The 27,777-nt window shown below is 44.2% G+C and overlaps 1 protein-coding gene across 6 annotated transcripts in view; it reads left to right on the forward strand.

The window, feature by feature from the left end:
• LOC122161739 (BTG3 associated nuclear protein) overlaps nt 1–27,777 on the forward strand; it is a 131,827-nt gene that overhangs the window by 70,252 nt on the left and 33,798 nt on the right. The window lies entirely within an intron of this gene.

A 27,777-nucleotide genomic window follows, 5' to 3' on the forward strand; every position in this document is an offset into this window, starting at 1 on the left:
TCAGGTGTGATGCTGTGTTTTGGTTCTAGGAGAAAAGCAGCATTGGTAACATGCTGGTGTTTGTAGCTGCTGCTGAGCAGTGCTGTGCAGAGCCAAGGCTGTTGTCAGCAAAGGGCCCAGGGAGCAGGGAGGGAACACAATGAGGACTGACTTGAACTGGCCAAAGGGAAGTTCTGGCATCACTTGGGGGTGGTGAGAATTGCTTGTGCATCATTTGTATGTGTTCATATGGATTTATATCATTGTCATTATCCTTTTCTCTATCTTAGTAAATCATTTTATCTTAAACCACAGCATATTAGCAGGCTCCAAATATCCTCTCTGTCGAGATGAGGTTTGGTCCTGCCTCCTGATGTGCAGCCCCAGCTCCTAGTAAGCATTCTGCTTCTCATTCAGGGCGAAGCATGGGATCATTCATCTGAACGACGGGGGAAAATGGCATAAATCTACCATGAAATTTTATCAGTAAAGCTTCCAAGGTGACGGATATGTTTTAAGGCTCATGATGCTGGCAGTAAACAGCAGCTTCTCTGTAGAATGCTGCAGTTGTTGATTTCTTTCTTTTTCTTTCTTTATTTTTCCACCCACTTCTGAATTGTCTGTCCTGGTAGTTGCACTGAATTTAGATCTTGTTTTTCTGGCATCGTTGTTCATGGAACTAATGAAATCATTCCAAAAAGAACTCTCTCTACCTACACATGTGTTCTATTAGCTGAAGGTTTCATATTTCAATGCATGTTTAATAAAAATACCAAACTGCAAAAATAATTAGACTTCATATTAACTAACGCTTGAAGCCTCGGAGCAGCGGGAGTTTCTGGGCATTTGGTACTTGTGAATTACTAGGAAGTTTCTAATCTGTCTCTTTCCTCTGATTACCTGACTTCCTTTCTCCCCATCTCCATCATTCCATTCCTTGGTTGAGCCGTAGCTTTTTGCACATCAGAAGGTGTTCAATGTGTGCCCTGCACACGACGTGCTGCCGTGGTGCCAGGCTGCTTGCAAGCTTTGGATTGCAGAGAGGCAGAAGATGACAACGTGAGCAGTTTGACATTCCTCAACGTCGTGTTTTAGGCATTGCATTCAGTGCATCCTCACAGCCAGCCTTTCTCCAATGTAGAAATTAATTAAAGTGACACCAGGCAAACGATCTTTAACTAATAGCCCTAGTTTTTAAATTAAAAATTTAATACACTTCAGAATCTAAAATAGGATCGTGTATATATTGCTGGAGAGCTGACAATTTGTTCTGCTCAATGAACAAATAATTAATAGGAATAGCAGCATTAGTTCACTTAATCTGAAGTAAGAGTATCTGTAGGTAAGCTGGAGTAGTTAGTGCATTCCAGAACAGAGTGTGGTTAGCAGCAAAAAGTCAGCAACTGTAAATTGCTTTTGTAATGCCACCCTTCCTACTATGCATATGCAATAAACATTTAGAGTTGTTCCTGACAGGACAAGGGGGAATGGTTTTAAAGTGAGATGGGAGGTTTAGGTTGGATATAGGAGGAAGTTTTTTATGCAGAGGGTGGTGAGGCACTGGCACAGGTTGCCCAAGGAGGCTGTGGATGCCCCAGCCCTGCAGGCATTCAAGGCCAGGCTGGATGTGGCTCTGGGCAGCCTGGGCTGCTGGTTGGTGACCCTGCACATAGCAGGGGGTTTGCAGTGATTATTGTGCTCCTTTGCAACCCAGACCATTCTGTGATTCTGTGATTCTTGCAAAGCTGCCATCACGCTGGAGCAAATGGAGTGGATGCTGCAGAGTAGCAGCTTGCTGCTGGGCCTGCAGTGTTGGAACAGACACGTGTGTGAGGAACGGATCAGTGAGAGCTGATGTTTCATGTCCTCAGGAGGAGGATGGGTCTGCTGCCTCGTTCAGGTCTGGTTTCAATACACACAGCACTCCCCATAACAAGCTCAAAGGAGATATGACCTCATCACCTGTGTTTGAAACATCTGTCCTATTGCTGTTCTCTGCTGCAGCCTGAATTGCAGGGCAAGCTGTTAAGCCTTACAGGAATAGAAAAGGGAGAGAAGTGTTCCAAATGTGGAGAATAAACCTTGCTAATCCTAGTAATTCCACATAATACCTGGGGAGTCTCACTTGTGAGCAGATGAAACTCAGATGAGAATAGCTTGTTTGTGGAAGAAATTGCTTAGTAACGTATGGGACTGTTTTAAAGCAGCTCTTCTGAGGTCTCGTTTGTGTCTGTTTACCTCACTGGTAATTACTGAGATATTCAGACTTTGCAAGGAGAGCAGGGCAGTTTTTTAGCATCCAATTCAGTTCATAATTCCAGCAAGGTATTCAGTGATACAAACAAATGTACGGATGGACCAAGCCAGTGTCTGCTCACTTCTTCTATGTGTGCTGCAGATGGCATTTTGCTGGGAAGGAAACTTTAATATGTTTTCTGAATATGCATTTTAATTGCCTTTCCTAAGCCTTTGGAAATCGATACTGCAGTTTCTATCAATATTAGCAACTTCAATAATATATTATCTGAAACAGAGGGAAGAACTGTATTTCACAGCTCCCAATTCTCACATAATGGATCTAATTAAAAAGATTTTAAAATACTATTTTTTTTTTTTTTTTGAAATTGGAAGGCTGCAGTCAAGACCAAATGCAATGCACCCCGCTATCGCTATCCCTCATTTCCAAGCAGCAGAGGGCAGTAGCACTAAGATGATTGTCAGCTGCCTTCTGAGCAAAAGCCTGAAGGAATGAGGAGGCAATGCAAAGCACGAGGAACGCGCTGCTCCGACATCAGCCCTGCAAATGCCGCGGGGACAGAGGCGCGTTCACAGCGTGAGTCTTTCTGCATGCATCGGGGGCTGCGCGTGCACGCGTGTGAGATGGTGTGCAGTGGGCAGAGAGGAAGAAGAGGTGACTTCTGCAGCAGGAGATGGAGAAGGCTCTTCCCCGCTGCAGCACATCTGCTTTGAATAACGCACGCAGGGAAACAAACAGGATTGCTAGAAGAAAAACAACAGAGTGAAAACCCCAATGTAGTGCAGCTGGAGCTCAAGGCACTGCTTGGATGGTCTTGAAAAAAATAACTGATTATTTTCTAATGGTTCCTCTTTGGTAATAAGTTGTACTGAAGCCTTGCAGGTCTGCTCTGTTTTTGGGAGCAAAAATGTAATAGTTTTGAAACAAAATGTGCTTTATGGAAATCCAACACAGAAACATTCTGTATTTGTGGATAAAGTAAGACTACTTCAATTTTAGCACAAGCATTCTAACTGAGATTATTCTTTTTTTTTCCTTGCTGACAGCCCTTTGTGCACATACGCTCCTTAATTTGGCAGCCTACAAAGAGGTGTTCTCTGTTTTAAATTCCAGTCCTCCCTTTGGACCAACCAAAATAGTCTTCGAGCTCCTGAGTCCTGCAGGCTCAGTCTGTTGGAGGAGGCAGTGCTGTAGCTGAACAGGTGCTTCAGGAAATGCAAATCAAATAAATTTTACAGCAGTTAAGTGAGTTAAGGTTTAAGATAGGTAATAAATACGAATAAAGAATGGAGGAAGGTTTGCACCTTTTTCTAGTGGTGCAGCAGGATGGGATGCTGTGCTGTGGGACAGCTGTAGGCAGGATGGCCACGATGGTCCTTGTCATCTCTTTGTGTGAGGCTCCTGAAGCAAATGTGCACAGATGTGTTCACTGCAGGTTATTAGATTTGATTACCTTATCCACTTCCAGAGGCAGTGCTGAGGCATTTGAATGCTCACTGCAAGGCAGCAGGCCTTGCTTTATAAACGAGGTATCACTTTTGAAAAACACCTGTGTTTAAATGCAGACATTCCGACTGCTTAAGACTTCAGCTGTAATGCAGTTGTGTTGATGGACCACTTCTTGCACATCTGTGTCACTGAGTTCAGGGATCCTTCTGCCTGGGAGCTGCCTTGGGAAGCCTGAAAGTGAAGGCACCTCTTCATACGCAGCGAGCCTATGGACGTTGTGTGTGATTGGCCTTCTGCTCTTATTAACGATGTAAAATTTCAGCAATTAGTTACTGGATGGCCGAGTTCTGGAATCAGTGCCAAGCTGTGGCACATCCTGAAAGCCACAATGATTGGAAAGTAGCTTCAGTTTTTCTTATTGCGTTAAATTTCAAAATGTGTATTTTCTTTTTCTCTGAAGTACCTTAAAGAATGGAAGCCTTCTAAGTATTTTACTAGCATGTTTTTTTTAATGACCTGTTACTTGACGATTGCTAGATTATTTTTAGATTTGAGATTAAAGAAAGGCAAGTTGTTCTTGGTAGCAGTCTCGCTGCATTAACCTGCTCACATGCAGTCGTTTTCATGACTTTTATTGCTTAAAGATGGAAAAAGGAGAGAAAACATCAACGTTTTCTGAAGTGGTGATGGGCAGCATCAGTGTGTGCTGCCATAGGCAGTAGCTGTGTGTGCCTGCGCCTGCAGTCTGTGAATGAACTGATGTGGTGTGAAGTTTTCATCTGAATGTTGTAGAGAGTGGAAGGAGTGTTTTGTGCCCTTTACCTTTTCAGATAAATGTATCTAATTAGGTTTTATCCTTGGCAAGGAAGGAAGCATGGAGGAAAGATACAGGCTTAACTGAGTACACTGAGAGTGGAAGAAAGGAATTGCTGCTTTGGAGATGAACCAAGGAGAGTGGTGAGGTGCTGGAACAGCTGCCCTTAGAGGCTGTGATGCCCCGTCCATCCCTGGAGGCGTTCAAGGCCAGGTTGGATGGGGCCCTGGGCAGCCTGGGCTGCTGTGAAATGGGGAGGTTGGTGGCTCTGCCTGTGGTGAGGGGGGTCAGAACTTCATGATCCTTAAGATCCCTTCCAGCCCTGGCCATTCCATGATTCTGTGATCTCTATAAGTGAGAACACTGTGATTGCCTTTCAAATCAACTTACTTTCTCCATCTTCTGGTGATCATTAATTACTGCAATTCATCAGCTGTGCTCTTCTGTCTTTTTCTGCCCTTTTCTGCTGTGAGATTCAGCCTGCCCTTATGTGCAGAAAAAAAATCCCTCTGCTGATGGGGCTGTAAACAGTCTTCAGTAGCAAAATCTCATATGTATTTATGGCATTTTTTCGTTCAGTTCAGCTCTTGGCAAAGCGAAACATGAAGGAAATAGCTTCCCATTAATAACAGAAGATCCAAAATTGACCCTGCTTTCATGCTTCATTTCAGTGACGCAGGTAAAGATTTGTTTTGGGAGCAAATAGTAAATTCCAGCAGATAGTTGGCTCTAAGAGCATAATATAATGTCTGTGCTTTAAACACCAAGTTTTTCCCTAGTGCTTCTTAAGGCTTAGACATTATGTCACTCAACTATTTTTGTCTTCTGTTCAGAAGTCCCAGCTCCCAACACAGCGTCTTAATGACCTGTGGAGTCTTGTACTCACATTATAACCTTTGTTGCTGTTCCTTGCTTTACTGATCAAAAGTAATGGAGTGCACAGAGATGCTAAAATCAGCTTATTATTTTAATACTGAAAAATATTAGGCTTTCTTCCTCCAAATTATTTTTGTTTTGTGTGTGCGCTCTGGGCTGCTGGAAGAAGTGAATAAAGGTGATTTGTTCATCTCTTATACTTTGATACAGTCTGTGAGTGACAGAGTCCACGGAGTGATCAGCAGTGGTTGTACAGCAAGGCTGTTTAATGAAGGCTTTGGAAAGGATAATATTTTCTGTCATCTTTTTTCTGTTTTCCTCCTAAGAGGGTGGGTTGTTCCATTAAAATTCCATTCAAGCAGACAGGAGCGTTTATAATGCTCCAAAGAATACGTTCTCTATTTTTGAGTATATTATGTTCTTTATTCACCCAAATCTTGTTTTAATATTGCTGTAAACTTAATAAGAAGAGATGAGATATGAAGCGATAATCTTTTAAATATAAGGAAAAATAATTTTCTCTACCTTCGTAGAAGGCATAGGTCTAAGCCATCCCTTATTAGAGACTTTGGTAATAAAAATCTCTGCTTGTAGAATAGCAGTCCCCACAAAGCTATCTGCTGTGCTGATCTGGAGAAATCATTTCTTTTTTGTTTTGTTTGGGTTTTTTTAATGCTCCTCATTTATGATTTTTCTCCCCGTGCCGTACGAGCCGTGTTGCAGACGTGCCCATCTCCATCACCGCTCCCATAGCTCTGTGCTGTTGCTCGGAGTAGCAGAGCTGCCCTGTGGACCACGTGTGCTTTCAGAAATCGCCGTCTCCCATTCCAGACTGCAACCCACGAGGAGTTCTGGGGGTGGTGGTGGTGGTGGGGTTGTGCCGTTGGTGCCCACGATGGCTTCGTGCTGGATGTATTGTATATCTTTGGCTGGAAACCAGCTACTTGCTTGCTGCTGGCTGACCCCGATGATTGCTTAACTGTTCAGCATGGGGAGATCTCATTTCATCGTGATGAAAAACAAAGTGCTTGTGTTGGTGTGTGCGCGTTGTCAGGTTACTAAAAGGCAGGTATAGAGTTCAGGCCATTAGCGCGGTTCAACTTTGCGCTGCGTTAAGTGCAACAGTAAATCTCGATGATTTAAACCCGTCTCCAGGTTTCCGTGCTGTCCGCCTCTCTCGGGCCATCCGGGGGATGTTTTGCTGTTTCACAAACAGGAGGACTCCCCTGCTTTGCCTCCTCTCTTTGTGCATTTGCTTTCTTGAAGAGTTGGGGCACAACAGCTCCCTGTTCTCCCAGTTAAACCACAGAGGCTCGTTTGCAGATGAGCACTGAGTTTATCTTTGAGGGAAAACCTACGTGGTTTACACAGGCTTTCCACAAAGGCTTTAGTAAGATAATGCTGCACGCCGTGAGGTTTTACCACTGATTGACTTGGAGCACGTGTTGTTTTTTGTATTTAATCCCTTTCATCTTTCCAACAGATTTTTCAGTCCAGTTTTTCAGAATTCTTAAAATATTTTGAAGTAGAGGAGCAAATATCGAATAAATTGAAGTAGGATGTTGGAAGAACATTCCTTTGTGATTTGTGTGCTGACTTGGAACAAACCATATAGAAAACCGCATATTTCTGCAGCTGGAGTTTTTAATAGTTAATTTTTGTTTCAAGCAGACACTGACGCTAAAGAACTACAAAATGGCCAATTTGCTGCTTGCTTTAGGGATTGAAATCCCACATCAGCAGCGCAGTTTTCAGTTCCTGTTCCTCAGATGCTATTTTAATTAGCTGAGATGTATTCGGCGCATTCGAAATCTCACTTTATTACTGTAACATTTGGAAAGTATATTTGGGAAGCTATCCACAGTAGCTTGCTTTTTAGCCATGTCTTCGGTGCTCTGTGAACAGAATTCTTCTTTGTGCAATAAGTACTCGAAATTGTAAGCTTGATTGAATTTATTGGATCTGATCTGCTGGGACTAATTGCTGTATGCAGGCTCCATCAATTATCCATCTAGAGCTATCGCTCCCAACTGATCTGGAAGCAGAAAGCAGCACTGCTTTATGTGGAGATACTCTTTCTTTGATAGTGATGCTGGGCTCCAACCAGGACTGGGCTATGAATGAAGCTGTGTTATAAATGGCTCTGTTGTTTTGTGTTTTTTTTTTAACAACTGTTTCTACTCCTGAAATAGATCATTCCCTGCTTTTGGAGTGACGCTACGTATTTATGTTAAGCAGCACAAGTGTTACAGAGTTCACCAGGAGGAAGCGTTAGATTTAAGTCACGTGTCAGGTTAGTGTGATTTTTCTGATTAACTGTTTTGTTGCAAGTGCTGGTAATGACCCTGCTAATGGGGAATCTCAGTCCCGTGGCAGTGACATAGGAGGTGCTGTTACACCCAACTCATCCGACTTAGGCTCTGCTCTGTGCCCAGCACTCTGTGCTCTGCTTTGGGGCTGTTCTTCTGACTCCAAACCTCAGTCAGCCCATTGGTTTCGATTGTTAAAAAGAGAAAGGGATGTAGAAGTCTCTGTGATCAGATTCAGGTAGAAGCAAAATGTCAGCAGTGCTGGTAGGTGAGCAGAGGTATCGACTCGTAATGACAAAATGTTAATCAGAATTTATGCATTTCAGAACTGTTTTGTGCAACTTCTTTTGGAGTATTAAAGCACTTTGCGTGTATAATTGTAGGAAAACAGCAATGTGTGTGTCGGGGATAGGACATCTGTGCTGCATGAACACAGGAGATGTGGACAGCAAAACCAAAGAGGTTGTTCCAGCAATAGCACAGTGATTTTTGTTGTTGGCTTTGGGATCATGTTTTCCATCAGGATAAATTTGTTCTATAGTAGGTCAATAAAAAAGAGCTTATCAAATGGTGAAAGGGTTTGGAAGCATACAGAAAAGAGTACATGCCAGTGATGCATGCACCCAAACTCAATACCAGATATCAAGTTTTGGTCAGTGAAACTGACTCTGTGTGTGAAAGGGTTGTGATTTGGTGTGAACTTGGATTGCACATCTCCTAAAGGGAAGTCACTTCTGCCCATAGGTCTGTTCAGTGCTGGAACAGGACGCTGATCTTCAGAGATGTGTAATAAAATGCCAGATTTTTACCTTTTGGTGCGTGTTTTTCATTGTCAGTGGTGATAAATCAGGGAGATGCTGCATGAAACGCAGGGAAAGGAGTGATCAGTGAATCATCTGTTCTGAATTAAACTGTGACTCAATCGAGCTTAACGGGAATGGAACTGTCAAAAACGTTTGTCATTGGACTAATTCTTTTCCAAGTGATTCCAAGAGCTCCATTACTTGGTGTCTGTTCAACACCGGACTCTAAATAATGAAATCGCTCATGAAGTTCACAAATGTGTTTCATGGCAGTTTGTGTAGATCTACCCTTAGAAGCTGCAGAGCTGAGGAACAGGTTTGTCTTCTGTGGAGCTACTCCAAATTAAGATGACCTTCAGATGGATCCATGTGTGTAATTTGGAGCAGATTAGTAGCTGTGGAAGACTGGGGACGATTGAGGTAGATGTGGGTAGGTAGGACTGCTCAGGGATACTTCTGTTTTGTCTTTTAGGAAAAAATGGTCACGTAGGAGCATTTATTGGGTACGTTGGCTGCAAACGTCTGCAGAGGAAATGCTCCCTTCCCTTGGGAAGACTTAAATTACACCGGTTCCTTAAAGAACGCCCTTTGCCCTTAATATACCTGTCACTTTCTGGAGTTCATCTGTTGACTGCAGCATGCTTTACTTTTCTGAGCGCTGCGTTTTTCATTGCTATGGGAGTGTAGTGCAATGCGTTTCGAGGCTGCTATCTAACTTGTTTGCTAAAAAAATCTGTCCCTTCCAACTCTCATAGAGTCAGAACATCTGAAGTCCGAATTGGGTCTGAGTTCTCCTGGCGGAGCAGCACGTTTAATGCTTGCTGCACTGCCTGAGGCCCCCGCTTGTTATCACTGAACTGTTAAACTTCTTCCAGCGATTGTTTGTTTTGCTGGAAAGCTACAATGAAAGCTACAGCAAAGAGAGTCAGAGGAACAAAAGAATTCCTCGAACATTGCAAAGCCGTTGACCAAATGGACGCTGTTAGTGCTCTCCATCCAGTGGCTCTTGATTCGTTGGGCTGGTGGCTTCTGTGCTGTGTTGGCAGCCAAGGAGTCAATTAAGGACATTCCATCTTTCTAACACGGTTTTAATCTTATAGATGTTTTATAGATTTTGATGTTTATTGAATGTATTTTTTTCCTAGCCTGAAATATGAAGGAGGAGAGCCTTTCTGTGTCAACGGCAAAATTAGGAGTGCAAACTTCTCAAACTTCAAAACTGACAGATTTGGACTGGATTATTTGAAGGTCTTTTCCAACCTTAATGCTTTTGTGATTCTCTCCCATCATTTCTCTCCTTCAGTATTATAAATTTTCAGGCAAATATATAATTTTTGCCCTTGGGATTTCCCAGAATGAAAAGCCTTTTAATTATAGGCTAATGTATAATTGTAGAAGAGGAAAGCATAGTTCATTTAAAAAATAATAATAACTTAAATTACCTGTGGGAAGTGAAAAACATCCCCTGTTTTGCTCCCAGCAGGAAAGCAGAACAGGAGAGTTGGTGGCTCCCCCTGATCAGGCTCTGTCATGGCACCCAGGCTCTGTAAGGACACACAACATCCAGCGCCTGCTGCCCCATGTCTGCAAACGACACTGAGCACAGAAACAGCTCCTGTCTAAAGTCCAGCCCTAGCAGCTAAGGGCTTTGCCTTCCATCCAGCTCAGATCTCGTTGTCAGTGCAAAAACTGAGCTTTAGCTTGAATTGTTGTCCGAATTCACACCAACGCTATATTGGTTCCAAATGTTGAATGTGTTGAGAGTTGCGTTTTCCAGTTCGAGTGGAGCGTTTTAGAGGAAAGAGAAATGGATTTTTTTGGCGTCTTGTTTGTGCTTTTACTTAATTATTATTAAAGCAGAAATTGGGGCAAAATATTCGAACGCGGTGAAAACTGTTGCTTTTTTCTACCTGGCAAAAACTGAAAGCTGAAATGTCCCCCAGGCAGCACAACAGCGTTATTTTGTGACATTGAAACACGGCAAGGAAGGGAAAACGAAAGTCAGAATTGTGCTGTGCTTAACGAGGGCTGCCTCCTGTGTGCCTCTGTGCCGTGTTTGGTACCATGGAGTTTAATGGTCGGTGCAGTGCTGCTGATAGCAGCATCTCGGCGCTGCGTTCGGTGCCGTTCCCCTGCATTTCCTCTCAGCTTGAAACACAGCAGAGGTGCACTGCAGCCCGGTTGCTCCGGCGTGTCGGCTGTGCTGTGCGTGATATTGGGGTCGAATTTAAGAAGTAATGTATAGCTGTGTGATTTTGCAGCTATGCCTGAGCTGGGCTGCTGTGTGTCGGGACTGCTTAGGTTACCGGGCATCCATAAGAGAAGTTACCTTCACCTTGTGCTGTTAGCTTTGTGCCTGCGATCCTTATGGGTAACGCAAAGATCGAAGCACTGTTGGGAATTGTTTCAAGAGCTTTAAGGGGAAAGAAATGGGGAGGAACAGCTCCTGTGTTGCGTCCCGGTGGAGCTGCTGCCGAAATCCCGTTGAGGAGCGGTGCTATCAGTGCTGTGCTTACGGAGCACGGAGGAAATGAAATGATTTTCTCTGACCGCCAGACCCCGCGAGGAATCAAAAGCAGTTTAACGCCGCGATTTGGTAATTCTGCGCTTCCTCCGAGGCAGCGTGCAGGAAAACGCTTTGATTCACTGGTCAGAGTTTTATCACCTCCTAACTGGAGGGAGCTGCAGAGCTGTGCCAGCAGCAGCGCGGTGCTCTGAGCATCCCGGGATGTTCGAAAACATCCAAGGAATATGTGACAATTGGAAGAACTTTGTAGGTAGAGAACAATTGTATGAGTTGCACCCATCTTGTGCAGATCACCATGCAGCTGATCAGATGGCTGGCTGTGTTGAGATGTTACACACAGCAGCTCTTTGTTTCACTGAGCATTTCCATTGCTAATTATTTCCTTCGTTTTCATACACGTTGCTGGACACTGGGTAATGTTTTGCCTGAAATCTCTTAAGCTGCAGCTTCCATCACCACCACAGAGGAGCTGAATGGAGAAGCCAGTGAATGGAGCTCCCAGCTGTCTTTTTAATCCAGATGCACCAGATGCATTGCATAACAGTACCACAAAGCTCACTTTTCTGTTCTGAAAGCAGTGTTGGTCGGAAAGAGGGAGCCTTTGTTTGGGCACAGCCGTGACAGAAGTCAGCTCTGTGTCTTGTGGCTCTGCACAGACATAGGTGAGGGCATCAATTGCACTTGAGCTGTGAATTTGAAGTTGCTTTCCAATATTTTGATTTAGGAGGGTTGTTGTTTTTTTTTTTTAATTATTATTATTTTTATTTGATGAAAAACTTTGTGGGTCTTCTGAGCATTAAATGGCAACGTCTTAGGAATCAGCTTCAATAAAGACTTCATTTCTGTGCTGTTCTTTGAAGCCTTTTTGAACCGTTCTTTTTAGCTCAAAAACTAGACTTTCTCTCCTCTCCATATGTCTCCATACGTCTGTCTAATCAGGAGCTTGTTTCTCCCTCAGGATGGGCTCTGGCATCTCTTTTCTCCAGTTGCTCCAGGAAAAGTTTGGCTCCCAGAGAACCTTCTCATTTTGGCTTTGCACTGGTTTCCCCTGCTCTGTGTTCTCAGAGCCCATCAAAGGCTGCCTCCTGGCTCCCTCCTGCCCTGACATTCCTTCCCAGCCGTGCTTTTTTGCTGAAACTTCAGGAATATCCTGTGCTGCTCCCTTTGAAGTGTGCTCGTGCCACTTTTGCATAACTGGTTTCAAGCCCCAGCAGCCTCTCTCAAATTCCAAGCCATTTGGGCAGCTCTCTCCCTGGGGCTCCCATGACTGCCAGGTACCACCCTGCATCCTATTCACTGCCAGCCTCCTGGCACAGAGCTGCTGGCACAGCCCCAGAAATGTGATCTCAAGTTATGACTTCATGCAAAAAATTACAGCGTTTGCTTGCGAGCCGTAACCGAGATTAGAAATTGTAAGGGAGCATCGCTTTTTTGTTTTCATTTCCTGCTTGCTGGTTTGTTGCTTCTGTGGAAGTATTCTGTTGAATTGCTCGGGACTGCTTTCCTCCTTGATACCATCTTTATTTGTTGTGAATTGGTTGTGTTATGCAGTCAGTCCTTCCTCTGTAACCTCTCTTGAAAGCAGTGTGGGGGTTCTAACAGATATGTGTTGTGAAATACGTGTATTTCAGAAGCAAACTTGATTGTGCCAGGTTGCCATGCTTGCCAATTAACGGACTGAGCATATTCTTGCATATCAAATCCTACAGCTTCATACCACTGTGCTGTATCTAAAAGGAAAAACAACTGAAAAATGTGAGTCGCTTGCACGTAATGCAGAAAAAAGTGTCACATTTAGGGCTAATGATTGTGCTTAATTTCAGCCAGAAGAACTGGAGACATTCCTTGGGTAGCTTTGGTGGTGGCAGGGACAGCTGCTTTGGGGAGCTGAGTTTTCTGGGCAGGGTATCTATAGAGGGTTGTCAAACTTAGGCTGCCAACTTGGAACAGACCATAGAACTTAGAAAAGACGTATGTATCAAAACATACAAAGGCACACATGCAAAAATCTCATGGGATGGCTGAATTCCATGCTGTACCAGGCATAAAAAGAAAACAGTGCAGTCAGCGGGAGAACAGAGAATTTAAAGTCTGCGTTTGCTAGGTGTGCAGGAAAGCTGAAACCCAAATGGGTTGAGTACAACAAAAAGGAATGCGGTTGGGCAGCAATAGCTGCTTCTGGCACTCGTGGTGCATTTAGCCATTTTCTTTCAGCTCTGAAAGAGAAGTAACTGTGAAATTGGATTGAAGAAATCAGAACGATGCTGCACTCGGGTAAGATCTGAAGTACAGGGCAGCTGTTCATTCATACCTTCTGAGGCTGAGCGTACTAAAGCAGGTTGAAACGATAGAAAACCCTGTGGTAATCAAACTCGAGAGCTGTTTTTTCAATTCTGAAGGATTTCTTTTTATTGTCAGTGTGATGGAAGGCGATAAGAGATAAGATCGCAATTGTAATCTGATGGAGAAAGCTGGGAAGCAGAATGCCTTTCAAAGCAGCAGAGCTCCTCAATGAAAGCAAGCTGTATGGCTTATGGGAAGGCGGTGGGTATGGCCAGGCTGCTGTGCTGTGGTGCAGAATGCACATCCTGCAGAGGAAGGGACCTGCACTTTTGCTTTTGTTTTATCCAGCAGCTCTGCCTCCTCACAAAGGCGGGAGGGCTGTCACAACAGCCCATAAGAAGCAGAATTCTGGTTTTATGCGGATTTTAATCTTTTTTTTTTTGCCAGCGATGGTTTTTTCAGATTATCGTCTGAGTTCGGATCAGTGCTGGAGATGCTCTGCTGGAAATTACAGCATGGCTTTGATAGCCTGGAGCAGTGATGGCCTCTGTGTGGCCCAGGGCAGCCATTTGGCCTGCCTAAAGAATTTATTGCCTGGGCTGTGGTGCTAGAAAGTTCTCCTCTGAGCCTCTGCAGCACTGTCACTGTTTCTGGATGTGTCTGCAACAGGGAGGAGGGGAGATGAATAGCATTCTGGAGCTGGTCTGACTCACTCATGAGCTTGTCCATGGGAATGGGCCCTGTGGTGAGGGCAGCTCAGGAGGTGCTCAGGTTGGGGGATGCTCGTGGGCTGGGGAGCAGCTGGGAGCAGGAGGAAGAGGATGATGGCTGCAGATGGGGTGAGCTGGGCAGGGAGGAGCTGCAAAGGAGCTGCAAAGGAGCTGCTGGGTAATGTTTTCTTGGTGTATGTTGGGCAGATCCAGGGCAGTAAGTGAGAGAGGAGAGCTGCCCTTGGACTGCCTTCCTCCCAGAAGAGGAAAAACTCCAAACCAACTGAAGTCACAGTGATGTGACAATACAGGAATGACTTCAGCCTTCAGACTCCTGTAACAGTTACCTCCGTGTTCTTGGGACCAAAGGCCAGGAACGAGTAGGTAGCAGTTGCTGGATAAATTAGGCACTGGTGCAGTGAAAAGGAGGAGGAGGTTTTGGCCTCAGTACAGCCGTGTGAGAAGTGTTCAGGATTTGTCTCAGGGAGGCCAGCTGACCATCAGCCACTAACTGGTATTGCCAAATAGAGCAAGTGGGTGATATCCTGCTGGAAAACAGAGGTTATTTTTTGACTGTGTAGAGGACAAGCCAACGAAAAACAACACTCAGACATTTTGTTTGCAGACGTGATTTCTGAAGCTTTAGCCAAAAGCACAGTGGAACAAAGACCGAAGTTAAATTTAGTACATGTCAACCTGATCAAAACCAAGTATACACAGACAAAGCCTGTCCAGATTCCGACACAATGTGGCCTGCAGTTGCCAGGGCTTGCACAGAGGATGGGATCTTGCAGGAAGGAGCTCAAGCCATTAATTACAGCAGAGGCAGTGTATCTCCAGCGTCGCTGTGTGAATGTGGTAGGCCTTGTGGCTGCTTGTTTAAAGGTAGTAAACCAGGGTTTTTATGGTTTTGTGCAAAAATAACTCCTTGAAAACATGCACTATGACTGTGTAAGAGTTAAAAACGGATCTTCAGGGAGTGCTAGGAAGTTTTGTAAGCTCAGATCAGTGAAAACCCTTGCTACTGGGGCTGGATGAGGTATTGTTAAATTGTAGAATAGCAGCGCTGAATATCAGCTTTTGGCATTTTGTTCAATGGAGGAGTGAAAGCAAGAATGCCTGCACTGCTTAGAAAGTGATGTCAGCATTGAACTGAAGGGCAAGAAATAATTTATTAATAATTTGGGTTTTGTGTATGGAACTGATGCTGTGGGGTTGCTGGTAAGGGGCAGTTACAGGATGTTGTGCGTGAGAGCCGACCCACGCAGGCATAGTGCACAGCAACAGAAGATAGATGCACCATTTCTGGAAGAAAAATGTGATTTTGCAAGGAAATGTTTCAAACAGGTAAGTGCTGGAGGCTGTGAATGCCAAGGGGCAGCGAGCAAGCAGCCCTCCACCAACAACACCAGTGCTTTCAGGGAGGCAGCAGGTCCAGGCATTGGCACGGAGCAAGAAATGCTGAGCACAAGGTTGGCTGTGAATATTTCCAGCTCCTGACATTTTTCTCTTGAGCTGATCCGCTCATTTAAGAGAAATAAACTTCCAGCATGCAGCACAACCTGCATCACCTTGTCGTGTTCTCTGAGAGCACAGCCTGGTTTTGTAGCCCAGCAGGAGGAGAAAAACGGAGCTGTGAGTTGCTTTAGTTCTTCCTTGCGAAGGGATGGGTCTGTTGATAAACCACGACGCTCGTTTTGTGTCAGTTAATGCTATGACACATGAGGGTAACTTCAGCCAGCTTCTGTCTTTTCTGCCTTTATGGTAGTGTTTGTTTATCAATGTTTACAGGGAATTGTCTTCACAACAGTCTCCGTATTATCGCTGGAGCAGATTTTATTCATTAAGCCCCTTGCAACCACAGAACTGATCAGAATACCAAGTATTTCACAACAGAGTAAACAAAGGCAAGCTTGCGGTCACAAGTACCCGACGTGTTCTCCCAGAGAGGCTGGGAAGCATTGGTTTCACGTTCCTGTCGTTGCTGTGGCTTCTAATTCCTATTGCTTGCAGGCTCGTGTTGGAGCAGGCAGAGCAAGGATGGAAGATACCATAAATTTCTCAGCATTTAAACTCGGGGAGTGTGAATCATTTCTTTCTTGGAATAACTTTAGTAGAAGAACAGAATCCAACCTGATGAGAAAAACGTGCAGAATCTTTTTCTTTTTCCTTTTCCTTCCCTGTTTCAGTGCTTCTTTTTCCAGCCTATTTTTATCATGAACACTTGGAGAAACCTAAGAAACTTGGAGTTGTAGCGCTTGCAGAATGAGAGCGCTGTGGAAAGGCATTTTGCTGGGAGGCTTGTTTTAAGGAACAGTAGACTTCCAACCAATTAGAAAAGAAAATAATTTGTCTGGGATAGTTTACATTAGATTCTGAACAATTTCGGCAACTTTGGGGGATGTTAGAAATTGGTTGGATTTCCTTCTGAAGAGATGAAACATCATTCCTAATGTAAGTTACAGCGATATCAGATGTCAAGAGCATATGGAAGCTTATATCTCACAGAGGCGATGCCAGAAGGAGAGCAGTGTGTTCAGTAATTCCCTGGTTTTACAAGAAGTGGTGGATTATATTCACTTGAATTGTAGTCGGTTACGATGTCATTCTTGGGATGTTTTATCTTGGTGATTTCAAAATACTGAATAAGAGTAAAGCACGACAAGCTCAGCGAAGATAATTCAGAGGCTCTCAGCCCTAACAGAAATATTGACAATACTTTGTTGTTTTAGGACTTGGATTTATGGTTCTTGGGGATCTATTCCACTCCTGAATGTCATATAATCCACTGAGTGCTGAACTGAAAGCCAAAACTCCTCCTGCTCAGATCCTGTGCCTGCCATTGCTCAGCTGGGCTTCAGTAATTGGTGTGAAGGAATACGGCCACTAACAGTGGGTGAGAAATGTGAGGCTGCGTGACAGAGCATAGCACCTTACTGCTGTAAGCACCAAGCCAGAGCAAGGATTTCTCATACAAAACGTGGAGCTGTGTGACACGCAGTCTGCTCCATGGCAGGCAAGGGTTCACAGTAACCTGTACTCTCTTTTAATTTCTGGAGATGTGAAGTTTACCCCTTTGTGGCATGTGGGAGATAGCAAGGAGATGACTTCAGTGTGGCTCATGGATTTCTAACTTGTAGTCTTATAAGTTATTAATGTGTTCTTTCTAAAACTTGCATTCATTTTGCCAGCAGGAACTGATAATAGAAGGTTGAAAGACCCAGGGGCAAAAAACATTCATTTCTAAAGAATTTAAAATGGTAAATTTTAGAGTTTGTCATCAGTGATCCTGATGCTGCACCACCCAACCCTCTGTAGGCTGCTTCATTGGCCCTTCCAGCTTTGAGTTGACAGTGTGACAGTTAACAGCAATCAGGAAACCATTCATCTGGATGCCTCTTCTTTTGCGTGCATCTTTCATTCACTCTCAGTGCATCCAGCATTGCTTCATACTCTGCAGAATGAAGCAGTGTTGGGGTGCAGTGGTGAAGCAGGTATGTTGAGATTATCCAGAGCGAGCTTGGGCTGCGCCAAGGAGAGAGTGACTGTGGTTGTGCCATGGCCTGTGGTGCATTGCTCACACTTGACTGGAATTTTGTTTGACAACTCAAGTTGCCCGGTACAAAAACCACTGTTAGAATGCATAGAGGCAAAAGCAAACCTTTTGTGTCTCCTCTGCTGCAATCCACTCTTAAGGCGCCTTGAACTGAATGGAAAAGGTTGGATAAGCGGACCTGGATGAGTGTCAGCTGGAAAGCTTTTGTATTTATCCACCCAAGGAGTTGCTTTTAAAAACTTATTTACATAAGCTTAACTTTGGATAATAACTATTTGCTTTCAAGTGATTTGCTGCGCTTACAGTGCTCAGCTAGTTGTACTAGCATCTTTGACTTCTGTAGATGCTCTCCTTATTGAAGGTCCTTTAAGATCAGCAATTAGTCTATTCTGATAAAGCTATTTATTCTTTTTTTGTTTTGTTAGCCTGGAGGAAATGTGGGATATATGTGCTAGAAATTGTAGAATCTCATTCCAGTTCTGCCACCATAGGAAACCGGTGCATTGCATTGTTTCAGTTTTCTTGCCTATGTGGGAGATATTTGCTGGTCTCATCTCTCTCCCAGGGTATTTTGCCACTCATAAAGTGCTTGAAACTAATACCAAACTTTCTGATAAGCTCTTCCACATGCCATTTCTATGGGAGTAAAATAAAAATGAGGTTATCTGGAATTGACAACAACTGTGAATTTCGGATTAACTGTGAAGTCTTTCTGCTCGAAATCAGTGCATCCCACTGCCTTGGAAAGATCTTCTCCTCCATTATTCATTACAAGGGCCTTAAAATTATACTCCAGTGACAAAGCCTTTATTTATTTTTAGACAATTGGCATCCACTTCTGGCTGACCTAGAATGTTTCTTTGATGACAATGTCTGTGATCCAGCTGGGTTTGCTGAATGGTTGAATAAACAAAGACAGATAGTAAAATGTGGGAAAGAAAAGGCTATTTTCATTATATTAGAGAATCTGTCCAGCCGAGTCCAGGCCTGATTCTACATGTCATATCTATAACAGTACACTTCAGTTAAGTGCCCTTGTGGTCTCTGCAGTATTTCTGGAATTTTATTATTATTGGATTTCAAGGTTACGAGAAGGTTAAGACCAAAAAGTTCAGAATGAAGGTGATTCACAAAGGCCTCTGCCTTCCTGAAGTATGCATGGTATAGCTCAGGTTGAATACATGGAAGCCAGAGGATAAGTACAAGCCAGTTGTTTTCTACATTATCCTCTCTTTTCATTGTTGTTTCATTTGCTGGCCATTTGTTTTCAGCAGCTTCAAAACCAGCTTAATTTTGAGAGGATAACTCTGCTGGTAGCAAAGAGCTCCGGGTCATAGAATGTACAGAAGCCTCTTGTTTTGACTGCATCAAATGGGTTTTTGAACTAAATGTTTTCCTGATCCAAGTTTTTCTTCTTCAAAACAAAGAACGTAAACCAGTTACCATGAGAGCAGCGTTGGAGGGCAACGGCTGTGAATCAAAACCCACTGCAAATGTAGAGGAAGTTGGTCCACTCTATGAGGCTGAAAACCAAGTAGCAAAGGACCTCCTTGCATTTATTTAAATGTAGTCATTACAAACAATAGTGAACAAACATCCTGATGCTGTAGCTCTGATACTTCTGGCACAGGAGGAGCCCCAGCGAACCCTGGAGTTCCAGGGGACGTAGAGCTTGGGCCAATGAAAACCATTACTTCCGCCATTCAAAGCAATGGCACGGCTCGGAGTTCCAGCATGGATGTTGGGAAAATGTTTTTACGGGGAAAAGACTTCCAATTTTTGTTTGGTGGTGGTCGTTGCATGTCTGAACGAGGAGCAATTTTTTCCAGTGTGTGTAGGATAACCAGATGTGCTTTGGCCTTGAAGTACAGCTGCTGTCCTACCAAGGCAGGGGTTAATTCTACCATGTGAAACTCTTGAGTACCCAACACATGCCCTGCAGGAGCCTTCTGCAATTGTAATCACTGTGTTTGTCTTGGGTTAGGAGCTTTAAAGGATTTATTTAGAATCCTTTCTGTTTATCAGTTTCTAGAATGTAAAAAAATGGCCTTTCTTGATGACTTCAGTAAAATTTTCCATGGTTCATACTCCTGGTGGTAATAAATAAAATGTAATAAGAATAACTTATACATTTTTATAAGACTATTTTGGTCTTTTCTTAGAATTTAATAACCCCGCCAAAGCTTCAGTCAGAGCTCTTTAACATCAGAACAACTGCTCAGAATTGTGTAGTTGAAGGCTGATCCCATTGACTGCAGGAAAACATCTCCTGTACCAGTGCCAAGGAAAGCATCCGGTGAGACAGACGGAACAAAGGCAGCAAACCTTAGCCATCCAATTGGGGTTAGGAAGTTCATAAGAGCCAGGCACATTCTAGCTCCCATCCCTGTGCCTCTGCCTCTTGATTAGGTCTCTTGATTAGATACTGACTTGGCTGTGTGTCGGGTGCACCAGGTATGGTTTCTGAAGGAAAAAAACCCACAAAACATTAAATAATAATGGTAAAAATTCTTAGGTTCTAAAAGAATTGGTTTTTTTTTATAAATGAGAGTAACTTTGTATGAGTAAGATAGCAGTGAAGGATTGGCTCAGGAAACCAATGAGTGCAAGGTTGCAAATCCAGGCTGCTTTGTCCTGTGTCTTCATCCCTTCTTTTCCAATCCAAGAGTACCAGCAGTGTGCTTCTCAGTCATCCTTGACCATGTCGTGATGGTAACGATGGAGAAAAGGAGCACTTTCTTACAGAAACTATCAGTTTGTGCTGTAACAACCTGGTTGGCCAAGATATCAGCATCTGTGGAATCAGCTTCCAATCAATCCTGCTGTGTCAGCATCATTTGTTACTACCAGTGGTTGTAATGGGCTTGCTGTTATCTGCCTCTTCATTGCTGATTGCCTTCTGATTCAGTTTAATAGATGGCTACATGGGTCTTTGAGTTTCTCCTCAGTTGTTTTTTGAGGTGAGGATGAGTTCACCCCAAAGCAGACACTGGGACAGCAGCCTGCAGTGCATCCTGCCATTTGGGATGGGGTTGGCCTTAGGTCGTACTGACAGTTGTAACAATGAAACTGGATGATTAAACAATAGTTTGGTGACAGTGGCTGCTGCAAAGACTGCCAACAGCCCTTAAAGCTTGGTGGCTGCTCCAGTGCAAGTCTGCAGTTCAGAATGTGCAGCTGAACAGATAAAATATCTGAACATTTCTTACCTTCTTTTTTTCTCCCATTGAGTCCAAGGTAGCAGGAGCTGCTCTGCATGCCCAAGCACTGCCTGACTTCCAAGGGGCTCTGCAGGAGAGTGGTAGAGTTGTTCCAGCTGATCCTTCTGACTTTAATGGTAGGGAGGTAGGATTCAGTCATTGCAGCTCTTACTGCCTATGTGAGGGGTGAGCAAAAATGAAAGCAGTAATGAATATTTATGTGAGGGGAACAAAAGCCTAGCGAGGGGCAGAATCTATCAGCCACATCTTGTGCGTGGCTGCAGAAGGAAAAAGATCAAGCACCCATAACACTGGTTAGTTACGTGTTAAGCATGCAGTTTCACGCCAGTGGTTTAAAGTCAGCAGGCCAAACCTTTGGTTCTGATCTGCAGGCTTAGCAGCAGCTCATTTTGTTTGCAGGAAACAACTCTGTGTGATGGGGAGTTGCTGTGCTGGTGCCATTGGCAGGTCAGCATGCACATCACCATGAATCTGTGTTTGCACCCCGTCAGCCCAGCTGCCTGTGTCAAGATTTTCCAGCCAAAATATAACGATACCAATGGTGTGAGCCCTCCTGGCTGAGGTGTGCAGCTCTGGAGCTGCTGCTCAGGCTTGTTGCCCAGAGGGCCTTTAGGTGACCCTGCTGGCAAGGCTCTGGAGGCCGAAAAAACAGCTTGTTGAGACATGATTTAGTGGCTTTCTAAAGCAATCTCTTAATTAAGGATAGGCTTCTGAATACACCAGGGCTCAGAGCATCTGCACTGCCGACACGCTCATCCAGCTCAACACGTGTGGGGCTGTGCACAGGACATTAGAGCTGGAATTGCTGCTTTTTGAGGTTCTGAGAGCTGCAGATCAGATCTTGCTGCTTTTTGACAGCGTGTGCACCGTTACTGCAGGGATGTTTAGCACTCATTTAGCTCGCAGTGATCAGCTTAACCTGGGCTGTGCCTTTCCTACGCCCAATTCCTGGGTAGGTGGGGATGGTGGGACTGTGCTCATCGGTGCTCTCTGCCTCCCCCAGCAGCACCTCCCCGTTGCTGGCAGGCAGCTGCAAGGTGCAATGTTTCTCAAACTCTATTGCAGGGATGCAGTTTCTATTTCATCGTTGTCCTGGCATATTGCTGTAGTTCAGTATGTTATTAAAATAATAAAAAAGAAAGCTCTTAAAGTATATTTCTTTTCCATATTAACTCTTCATTATCCTGGGAATAACATCCTACAGCCACCTGCCTGCGTGGAGAAAGGGAACACTTCATGGTGCTTTTATTGAAGCTGATAGCTGCAAAGCTGTAACACGTTCCCACCAAAGAGAAGAACGGATTGGATGTTCTATTGCTTTTTGCTTAAGAAATGGTAGAAAAACACCTGCAAAGCAGTTTGATTGCTTTTCTGATCCTTCATGCAACGTATGCCCTGAGAACATTCTTTGTTAATAATGCACTTTATTTTGGAGAATGATCTCAAACTCACCCAGAAGGGTAATGGATTACAGGAGATATGGGGAAAATACCCTGCTGCATGAGTGCTTTCTGTTAATATTTTACTATCGATTAATATCTTGTATAGAATATTTTCAACCCAGGTGGATGGATGGAGGTATGGTTTTACTGCACTACTGAAACGTATGAGCTTATGGTACAATACTCTCTAACTCACTACTGCTGCTTTTAAAGCTGTGTCTAGGCTGAAGGATTTTGAGAAAGAAATTGATGTGAAACAGATGGGTGAAAAAAGCCCACGACTGATTTTTGTAATCATTGTTTTGCAGATTTTCTGATAGAAGAGAACTTTTCGCATTGAGTGCCTTGGTGATTTTGATCTGATGATTCTGATGGCTGATGTTTGTAGGATCTGAAGCGACGGGGTTTTGAAAAAGGGTTTATGCGTTAAAGAAAGGGGCTTGGAAGAGGCACAGCTCAGGTTAAGCTGATCATTGCAAGCTGAACCAGTTCTGTCCCCACGGTAATGGTGCACGGGCTGTAAAAAGCAGCAGGATTTGGTCTGCAGCTCTGAGTCTGAAAAAGAAGCTATTGCAGCCCTGCTATTGTGCATACAGCCTCACGCGTGTTGAGCTGGAAGAGCGTGTCGGCAGTGCAGATACTCTGAGCCCTACTGTATTCAGAAGGGCTTTTCTTTTCCACTTAAAGGTGAGGGCTTTCTAACTTTTATCTGAGTCAGAGGGATGTTAGAAACCAGCATTTCCTCTTCCACCTGCATGGCCAGCAGAGCCTTATTAAATTACCAAGAACTTTGAGCTCTAAGTGTTGAAGTCAATCATTTCCTTTGTCCAAGCTGCATTTCCAGCTGTATCTGCTTTAGTTCAGTTTTAAGTCTGTTCAGGGAAGCACTGAGAAACACGCGTTTGGATTGAGCACCCTGAGCAGTTGTGCTTGCAGATAGGAGGGTGCTCACATTTCAGCAGCAGCGCGGAGGATGCGCCGCTTCGCAGTGAGGAATTGCTCCCAGCACTTAGCTTAGATCCAGCATTGCCCCCTGAGCTGGTGAGGAGCGGGCAGTTGGTAAGGATTTACGCTTTTCTACTGTCTAGTTGTTGTCTTTTAGTCTTAGTTTTCCTAAATTCTGTGATTAAGTTTTTGATTTCCAAAATATCCTGATGCTGCTCGTGTTCGGTTTGGACTTTTTCCTAATTAGTGACAGCAGTGAAGAAAAATAAATGTCAGTTTCGGAAGCCTTCAATGTGTGCTTGAAGCATGGCTTCATTTGAAGTGCATTCAGCTCTGTTTGCTGTGCAAGCAGCTCATTTCCCTGCAGGAACAGCAGTTTCTGCTGGGGGTGCAGCAGCACCAACCCTGCATGGCCCCCATTAATCCTTCATAGCTGAACAGAGGGCATTGGCTGCACAAAGCAAGCTGCAGGAAGTGTCAGGAGGCATCACTTACATTTGGAAGCAAATTTAAGCACTGCAAAGAAGCAAATGTGAAAAGCATCTCGTGGTGCTGAGCTACGTTACTGAAGTGTAAGGAGACATTTTGTACTCAGTGTCACAGTGCAGCACATGCAGCCCTGTGTCTTTGCAATGGTAACCCTTCCAACCTCTCTTAAAGAACTTCCAGCTCTGTGGTATATTTTACTCCTTTGCCCTTGGCCACTTTCGTTATGCTTTTTTGTGTATAAGTTGGGGAAGCTAAAACTGATGGCCTACTGAAGGGCATAATCCTTAATACCATTTTGCATAGTGGCCAAGAATTGTTAATTTCCTTCTTTCCGACTCCTTTTCATGTTCATTTAGCTGAACATTACCTCTGTTCCTGTATTTCTGCTTTCTGAGTGCCCACAGTTAACGTGTGTGTCTGTGTATGATTTTACACTGCTGGGGATGGATTTCACCTGTCGTTGTGCTGCTCTGCTCTTAGGGAACACAACATTTGGCTTCCGTCAGAGGTTTCTGCTGTATCAAAATGGTTTATCACCTCCCTACATTTCCACATTCCCACACATCTTTCTGAATATAAAGATTAAAAACATTAAAAAACAAACAGCAGTTAAAAATCCCATAGCATTTCTCTTGATGTTGGGATTCAATATGGGCTCCTTGGCTCAGGATTTCCCCTTTTGGGGATAAGCTGAGTTGCTGCCATTCTCAATAGAAGTTTGCCTTTATATTTTTAGATACATTTGGAAAGAAACCTGTTCTGTAAATAGTATGTTTTGATTGGAAGTACCGTGAACTCCTTTAACGTATTCTTTTTTCACCAGTAAATATGACACCAGCTGGATGGAGGGCTGTGTTCCCCCATAGGCTGTTTATGTATACGCTCTGTTACCGTTAAGCTGAGTGCAAGTTCTCAGTTTTGGGTATTATTCTTTTTCTGGGGAGTGGGGAAAAAACAATCATTCAAAACGCTCACGAGGAATTAAATTCATTTTGTAAAATCACTTGAGGGGAATTGGATACATCTGCTCCGCTCGTTCAGTCTTTGCAAATTGTATTAAATGCTCTCAGACGAGAAACATTCAACATCCAGCTGCCCCAGGCAGGCCGCAGGAGGCACAGTTGCATGTTTTCAAGCAGACACTCGAGGTCTCCCCAGATTTGGGCTGTAACCTTTTGTGCCACGGCTTTGCAGCGTAGCAGCAGTGCAGTGCTGTGCTCAGTTCATGCAGTTTTATTGCAGACCGCAGTCAAGAGCAAGCTGAGCTGGGGTAAATTCTGACCAAAAGAGGCTGTAAACTGTCCTCCTTCCACATTCAAATACACAGCAAAAGAAAGGAAAGAATTGTTTTAAACGAGGAGAAGCTTGTTGCACGTGTTGTTGTGTCTTTCCCTGCTGGGCTTACAGGGGAACGGGAAGAATCGTTTTTGTAAATGGCATTTATTTCCCTGCAGATAAAAATAGGCTTTCAACACATTTTCAGTTATGTGCAGGCAGATAAATGAGGATGCAGCCTTCAGAGTAAGGGCACTTAGGTGATAATTGTCTGTAATTATTGCCGTGCTCCCATTGAGACAGGATTAAAGTGTAAGATTTGGGGAGTTCGGGGTTCCCTTTGGCCACATCCGATGTTCTGTATCCACCAGGAGTTGGACTCAGTGATCTGTGTGGATCCCACCCAACTGGGGCTATGCTGTGGTTCTATGAAAATGTTGCATTTTCAGCACAATTTCAACCCAAATGAATTCATTCACCTATCAAGTCACCGTTTTCCTGATAGGTTTCGCTGCAGCACCGCAGTGAAAACAGATCCAACCACGCAGGGGTTGGTGAGGAGGTTTTAAGGCCTAATGAAGCAATGGCTGTGGGGGTTCTGTGTGCTGTGCTGAGCTGACAGGGCAAAACGTGGCAATGAATGAAAAAAATTGAACTTTGGACCATATGCACAGATGCCAAAATCATTGAGTTTGGGCTTTAACGAAGCCCAGTGTGTCCTCAAAGGTGCTCACCTATTCCAGAGTGCTGTGCAGGAGCTGAAGAGGCTTCAGTGATGGAGTTAATTTCATTTGTAGCTTTTACAATTTTTTTGTCACACAGACTTGGATACCGTTCTCTATTTTCAGTCTGTGTCTTTTTATGGGGAAAAAAAAAAAATCATATTAATTTTTCCCTTGAAAAAGCACTTGCCAAGCAAGTCTTTGTGACGTGTACCCAGGGGCCGTTTGCATAGGAAGGCTTCTCCATGCGTTGCTTCAGACAGCTGCCAAGCCCCCGGCCAACAGCAGCACTGGCATCTTCCAACTTGAACCCTGCACTCTTGAAAATGTAACAAAAGACAACTTCCATCTTTTCCACAAGTGATCCTTTTAAAACCCCAGATGACAAAAGCTTGGGAGAAATGGGAATGGATGTCTTGTGCGGCTTAAAAAATTCCTTTGCAGCTTCCAGAGGTATCTACTGGTAATAATCTGCCATACAACAAGGAATACTGCTAACTCAGCAGGCAGAGTCATTTGTTGCTTCTCTTCTAATCACAGTGCTCCTCGCAAGCAAAAATGCTCCTTTATTGCTTGCTAAAACAGAAACAGGAATCTTGGAGAGCCTAGGTAGCGAGGGAATGAATCCCTCATGGGAAACCCATCCCTACCAGAATTAGTGGAAAAATAAAATCCAAGCCATAATGAGTCAAGAGGATGGGTTTGGTTTATTAGTTCCAAGAAACACCCGAGTAAAGGCTCAGAAAACAAGTGAACGTCAAGTGTGAGTCTGGCGAAGGCAAAGCATGGCCAGAAGAGGCCCAGGGCAGCAGGGCAGGAGCTGAGCTTCTTCCAGCAGTGCTGTGCTTGCAGGGCTTGGCTTTGCCTTTAGGAAATGAAAGCCCACAAGGCAGAGCTGTCACAGCAAGCATAGCGATCTGCAGTGCATAACCAGTACAAAATGGGTGCGTGTTCCCCACGTGGCTTCAGTTGTTGTGTCCTGTGCAGGTTCATGCACTGAGTAGCAGCGGGTTCTTTCTAGTTTCTGCATAAAAGAACGTATCAATGGATATTGTGTATTTAAATGAAGCTGTTCTTTTGAATGTTTTTCGTGTCGTTCCTTCTCGCTGCCCTTAGCTACAAGTGTTTGGAACTGGAAACAGAGCCTAGGAATTTCCTAGAAAATAATCCATCAGGGACAGGCACCAGCCTCCCCCGAGAAAGGGAAAGCTTAAACGTTTAATGGCTCTATTAATTAAGTTCAGTAATTTCTCAGACTGTTGAAAATGTGTAGACGTGCCTGACGGATCCGCTGGGTTATTCAGCACGGGAGGCTTTGAGGTAGCGAGAGGTTTTTCTGATTGGGTTTTGGCAGTGTTTCAAAAGGGGCTTTAAGCTGATAAATGGAAAACGTGAGACGCGAGGGCTGCTGGCTCTCCCTGCTCTTAACACTTGGAGGGCTGCAGCGTGCTTTGGGTGGCATCAATTAAAAAGGTTTGAGATCCGAGCGCTGATGTGTGGGACCGTCTGTTGTGACACGGTGTGGGTTTGTGCCCTGCTGTTGTGGGGTGGTTTGCAGGGCTGTGGGCTGGGTGCTTGTGCTCAGTGATGGGGCAGGACGTGGCCTCAGCACCTGCTGTGTCCTCCTTTATTGGAGCTTAGATTTAGAGGTGTGAAAGACAGAGGAAGAAAGCAGCGTGCACCCCGCAGGTACTGTGTATCAACCACCGTATCTCAGGGTACGTTCCCCTTATTTCTCATTTTAAAAAAGGAATGAGGTGGTTCTTTTGCCAGAGCTGGGCTTGGTTTTGGCATCGCTTCCCACATTCCATCGACTTTGGCCTCCCAGAGCAAGGGGGGGACCCACAGAGATGGCTTTGGATGGAGGTAACACAGCACCAATAGTGGCAGCAGTGCAGGCTGACTGCCAGCAGAGAGGACTCCGGGCAGCCCCTCCAACACAGCCCAGAGGGGACAGAGGGTGGATATGGGGTTACTGTATGCAACAAATAAGGCTCTTAAGAAAGACTGAAATGCAACGAGATCAGAGAGAAAAACGTCTGCTGTGAATGATATGTGTAATGATGTGAATGATGCTGTAATAATCTTTCAGATGATGTTCTGGAAGGTGAGGTTGATTG

Source organism: Centrocercus urophasianus, unplaced genomic scaffold, assembly GCF_019232065.1.
Source record: "Centrocercus urophasianus isolate 14NV4802_14NV808 unplaced genomic scaffold, USGS_Curo_1.0 seq_2, whole genome shotgun sequence".
NCBI lineage: Eukaryota > Metazoa > Chordata > Aves > Galliformes > Phasianidae > Centrocercus > Centrocercus urophasianus.